This window comes from Rousettus aegyptiacus, unplaced genomic scaffold, assembly GCF_014176215.1.
Source record: "Rousettus aegyptiacus isolate mRouAeg1 unplaced genomic scaffold, mRouAeg1.p scaffold_m13_p_9, whole genome shotgun sequence".
In the NCBI taxonomy this organism is placed as follows: Eukaryota; Metazoa; Chordata; class Mammalia; order Chiroptera; family Pteropodidae; genus Rousettus; species Rousettus aegyptiacus.
The window spans coordinates 722538-728702 of record NW_023416312.1 but is presented as its reverse complement, the minus strand read 5'-3'; the positions used below and the strand labels follow the sequence as shown (position 1 = coordinate 728702).

Genomic DNA, 6165 nt, shown 5'->3' with positions numbered 1-6165 from the left:
ATTTGGTGATCACTGAATCACTGAGTCACTCTGCAAATATTCGTTGAGTACAAAAATGTGCCAGACCCTGAATTAGAGCTGGGACAACGAGGGACAACCACGCCCCGCTCTCAGGATAGTCACTGTGTAGCGGGGGACAAAAGGGACTGCTACTCTTTGCAATTTACAAATCCTAAATGACGCAATTAAAATGTCTATCTACTTTCCTCATTGCTCTCATGTGTCATCATCCCTGAAATAATTGCTGTCACTCCTAGACGTGCGACAATGTGACTATGTCACAGGGTAGTATGTTATCAGGGTTGAAATAGGCAACCACTTGTGTGATGGGTCCTGACATGTGCCAATAGCTCCACTTATTTAAAAATAGCTTCCCCAGCAGCCATCTGGGAGGCCTGCATGTCCTACTTGAGACTCAAGTCCTGGGATTAAGTTTTCGGGCCTGAGACGGTTCCTTTAAGCTGTCCGCGTAAGTAGTCGTTCCCAGAGAGTTCTGTGGAACAGTCTTCCTGTAGGACAGCAAAGAGAAAAGGCAGAGTTCCACGTTTAAACACATCACCAAAACAGTCCATAAACATTAACATAGAAAGCTCCAGGCATAAAAGGCTTTGAGAGATTTTGACTCCCCACACTTTAGTCATGGGACCCTTCTTTCCACGGGACTCTCGGTAACAGCTGTTAAGGCACATGGCTTCGGGAAATGCTGCTTCCTCAGATCGGGTGGCATCCGCAAAAGCAGGGAGTCGAGCCTCCAGGGAATGGAACACCGGACGAGCACATTCAGAGGGAAGAGGGAGAGGAGAAGATTCTGACCATGCATTCCCCTGGCAGCCTTCCGCCTGCAGCGTTGACCTTGCACGCGTAGCCGGGCTGAATGCTGACCTGCAGAAAAGGAGCAAAGTCCCATTCTCGGGCACCTTATTGCTTAAGGAATTTTTAAGAGACAAGGGTGAAGGATTCCAACTGCAAACATATACACATGTGGGTGTAAGAGACATAAACAGAGAAGAGCACTTATGGGTAACAGAAGTGCCATCTGGGACTGTAGCACTGGGTGGTTTGTGTTTGCACAGTTTTTTTTTTTTAGTCCAGAGTAGTTCTTAGAGTACATAATCCATATGGTGTGTTTAAAATAGACCACATAGTCTGAAAATGGAGCTCCTGAGAAATTCACAGATAAAAATCTCAACTGTTATTTTCATATGTAAAAGCTGGAATCATCTTGTAAAGATAATTCAAGATGAAATATTTCCATTTCCATTTGAACACAGAATTATTTGGTTTTCATTGCAAAAAGTTCCAGCTAGAGCCTCCTATTAAAGTCACATGCCTGACTGCAGGCATTTTTGAAGTGTCTGTTACAACACTTCAGTATTTAGTTGGCAAGAAGAGGTATAAGGAGAAGATAGGCAAAGAGCAGATCTCGAATCAGATGCTCCGATAATCTGTTCTATTGGGGAACAGGAAAGGGCGACCTGTAGAATTTTAAGTATGGAGGGCGCTTGACGACTTGGCTTCATGATAAGAATTCCAAATCGTTTTCAGCTCTGTCCTTAGCTTAACAACTTTAATTCCTGAAAAAGTTTCCATTAATTAGATTGAATGTATACTAAATAGATAAATACATAGAGATTTTGTAAAGGTTTGTTTAAAGTTATTTTTTTTGACCCATTTTCCTTACTGATTTTTCAGCAGTTTGAGTCTTATGGTTGCGTTATATTCACACTTACAAATAAAATTGTAGCACAGAAATATACGTTTGGGGAAACATTAGGGGTGAATGTGATTGTGTTTCAAAATACGGAAATGGCACATGTGGCCGACAGCCATCAACCTGTTCAGCTCTCTTGCTTGGTGTAAGCGAAATTCTTTGGGTTTATTCAAACATAGTATACATGAAATTTCTTTCATATTATTGTATTCTCTGACTAAAAATGATTATGTCAAGTAAATTGGTAAGTATGTTATTGCCTAAGTTAATAATGTTGACATATCAGTTCTTACAGTTTATTTATGTAGTGTGTTTTGGGGTGAAAAGTTGATATTCTGGGGGAAAAACAATTCTCCCAAAAGTGATATAACTCTTAAAAGCCATTATAGCAAAAAAAAAAAATCATTAACTGCAGAGTTACTGTATATTAAGTATTATATATTACATTTATTACATATGTATTATGATAATTTCCAGTTCACTTTAAAGAAATTTAATTTCTGATAAAAGGATAGGAATAAATAACTTGCTCGGGGACTTATATCAAGTTTATAGACGTGCAATAAATTAGACAGCATGATTTTACACAGCAGTTTGGGAAAGTTTGATTCTAAACAAGTGAAGCAAAGAAAGATTAGTCTGTTGGGAAAATCTCAGAATACTCAAAACAGAAGAGAAGAGCTTTTGTCCAGGACTGGCCACTAACCAGCTCTGTGGCCTTGGAAAAGTCTCATGGCCTCTGGGCGGCTCTCCTTCCTCATTTGTAATAAAAGAGGAGTGGGTGGTTACACTACATATTCATTAGTCCTTCAAGCATCCATATTCTGGAAGCTAATAATGGTTTTTTTTTTAGCCTCTTAAAGTAGAGGATACAATACATGTGGGATTTCCACTTTAAGATGTCCCCAGTGATTTCTGAGTTACACTTATGCCTATGTCTATATGTACTTGCAGAAGAAAGAAAGAGGTTGATTTGAGCGTTTGGGAATAAAATCTTTCTAAATCACCTCATACCACCTTTATTTATAGAAATTGTGGGATCCTACTGGGCACAAAAGCATTTGAGTATTATATCGGGTTGATAAAGATAAAACTAACAAAGCATCCAGAAACTTGAATTGCAAACACATTATGAATTGGAGTCAGTCGATCACTAGATATTGTCGTCACCCACCGTGTGCGGTGTACTTTGCTTCTTGCTTTTGTATTCATCTCTGGAGTGGTTTGGTACCAGATCGGTGTTTCAGGAAATTAGTTGCTACTGAGATTTTTCTCAGAGTATTTCCAGAAGTCCGGTTAGTGCCACGTGGATGGCTCTAAAGGTGACATATGCTGATTTACGTAGAAATGAAAACATAAAAGCCATGGCTTCAATGAAAGTCACCAAAAGTCTGAAAACCAAAACTCTGCTCATAAAATTTTAATCTCTTTCAATTGGATTAGTAACCGATGGTCCCATGGAATGATAAATATTTTAACTTTAAATCGGAGTGTCTCAAACTTGGCACTCTTGACATTTTGGGCCAGGTAATGCTTTGTGATGGGGGCTGTACTGTGCCCTGTAGGATGTTTAGCAGCATCCCTGGCCTCTACATTTTGGATGCAGGTAGCATCTCTTTCCCCACTGTGACCCCAAAAGCATTTCCACACATTGCCAAATGTCTCCTAGGGGGGCAAATTGCCCCCGTCGAAAACCGCAGCTTTGTAGCAAGATAAGTTAACTATGATATTACATCCTAAGTGTTGTTTTCTTGAAAATAACACTGGTGTAATTATACATTTGGCAAGTAAAAATAGCGTGATGCTAACCGAACCCTGCTTTAAGTTTTCAATGCTACTATGCTATCTTCTATTTGCGATGGGGTTCAATACAGTTAATTTACTGCCCTTTTAAATTCTTATGCAATGTGGAGCTAATTCACATATATGGAATAGGAGCTGGACTGGGAATCGAGAGTTAGTCCATATATTAAAATGGATGGAGGGAGATTATCTTCAAAATCGAACAAAGAAGAATTTGTTTCTTTCCCTTGGAGTAGACCTAAGAAACTTAATTTATGTTGATGTTTTTTTTCCGTAAGAGTTTGAAGCAAGGAAACTAAAGCCAGAGCACAAGAACGTTTAAAAATGAATAAATCCAAGCCATTTCTCTCATGCTTACTTCACTTGAGAATGTTCTCACCAGATGATAATGGATAGGCTTACACTTCTCCTGGAAGTCATGATGTTTTTGCGAAAGAAACTTTTTATAATCAGAAGCAGGCTAAAAGTATGTGAAAACATACAAAAAGAGAGGGTCCTGAGGGGTTGATATTTGTGTATATATATGTATATGTTTGTGCGTTTTGTAACTTAGTCTTGCCAGACGCTCAGAGACCAGCCAAAGGAGCAGCATAGTAATCTAGCTGAGTTGGATCAGGTAATTTGGACCTAGGTGGTCAGAGTGGAGGTGATGAGAGCAGGTGATAGAATTTGCCGATGAATCAAATGTGAATATGGCAGAAGCCAAGGGTGTCTCTAAGCTCCTTGACAAAAGCATAAAGATGGATGGAGTTGTCATTAGCTGAGATGGGACAACTAGGAGGAGCAGGACCGGGAGCAAATGGGAAGTGTGGGGAATAGTAAAAGTTCCATTTTGGACATGTAATATTTGACATGCCTGTTGGACACCTAATAATAGATGTCGAGCAGGCAGTTAAATTATTAGAGTATGGAGTTCAGAAGAGAAGTCTGAGTTGGGGCTATATTGCATACAGACATTACATAAGGTCCCATGACTGGAAGAGATCTACCAAAGAGTGTTATAGAAAGGAAAGAAGAAGGAAGACGTGGAGGGCCTGAGTCCCAGGGCACGCTGACAATAAAAAGTCAAGTGCACAGTAGCCAAAATGTGTAAAGAACCCAAATGTCCATCAACAGGTGAAACAAATTGTGGTCTGTCCATACAGTGGAGTATTATTTCAATCATAAAAAGAGATTATGTACTGACATATGCTATAACATGAGTGGACCTCAAAACATTATGCTAAGTCAAAGAAACCAAAAAGTAAAGGGCACATATTATATGATCCTATTTATATGAAATGGCCAGAATAGTTAAATCCATAGAAACAGAAAGCAGATTATGGTTTCTAGGGATTAGAGTGCCTGCTCCATGAGTACAGGGTTTTCTTTTGTGGTGATAGAAATGTTTTGAAATTAAACAGAGGCCGTGGTTGCACAACATTGTGAATGTACTAAACACCACTGAATTGTTCACTTAAAATGGTTTATTTTTTTAATTGTTTTGTTAGTTTCAGGTATACAATATATTGGTTAGACATTTATATAGTTTTTAATTGGCTTATTTAAAAAATATTTATTTTTTCTCAATTACAGGTAATATACATATTAGTTTCAGGTGCACAGCACAGTGAGAGTCTTGTTTTCTTATGCATTCAGCCACTCTATGTCTTTTGATTGGAGCATGTAATCCATTTACATTAAAGTAATTCTTGATAGCTATGTAGTTATTACCATTTTGTTATTCATATTTTCGATTTTTTTTTTTAAAGAAGTCCCTTTAACATTTCTTGTAATACAGGTAATGACCTCCTTTAGCTTTTTATTATCTGGGGAGCTCTTTATCTGTCCTTCAATTCTAATCAATAGTTTTGCTGGGGGTGGGACCAGCCGATTCCTTGTATCCACCCCTCCTACCAGTCTCGAGGTGGCCTCTTCTATTAGTTAGTGGCCTCTTAGTTAAAGGACTTCTGTTTAATTAGACTTCAGGCTGTTCTCAATTATGGCTGTTCTGTAGTTTAGTTGTAATTTTGATGTGGTCGTGGGAGGAGGTGAGTGCAGTGTTTATCTACTCCGCCATCTTGACTGGAAGCCCCAGGACTTAGCTAAAATGATTCATTTTATGTTATGTGAATTTCACCTCAATTTTTAAGAAGTCAGTTTGCAGATGTGGTTCCACAGCATAGCAGTGAGCACATCTGCTTTACATACAGAAGGTCCTAGGTTCACACCCCAGTGGAGCCATTGCCCATGGTCTACGGCCACACCACCCTGAACAAGCCCAATGTCAGATCTCAGAAGCTAAGCAGGGTCAGGCCTGGTTAGTACTTGGATGGGAGACCACCTAGGAAGACCAGGTGCTGTAGGCATAAATAATCATAAATAAATAAAAATAAAACATAAAAAGTCAGTTCGAAGAGAAGAGACCAGCAAAAGAGCCTGAGAAAAAGCGGCCAGAGGGGCAGACGGAATGCCAGAACGTCGCGGTGTCCTGGCAGCCAGATATAGAAAGTGTTTCAAGGGTGACAGAGTGATGAGTTTTGTAGAATGTCACTAATGAGCCATGTATGATGGATGTGGACTTAATACTGAGGTTGGATTTAATAACGTGGCAGTAACTAGTGAATCTTCAGTGGAACAGCCTTCGTAAACTGAGTGCTGGCTGCGAAAGC

General features: G+C 39.4%; 1 pseudogene; it reads left to right on the top strand.

The window, feature by feature from the left end:
- The first annotated feature begins 5746 nt into the window (after positions 1-5746).
- LOC118607927 lies at positions 5747-5862 on the top strand (annotated as a pseudogene).
- The last annotated feature ends 303 nt before the right edge of the window (positions 5863-6165 follow it).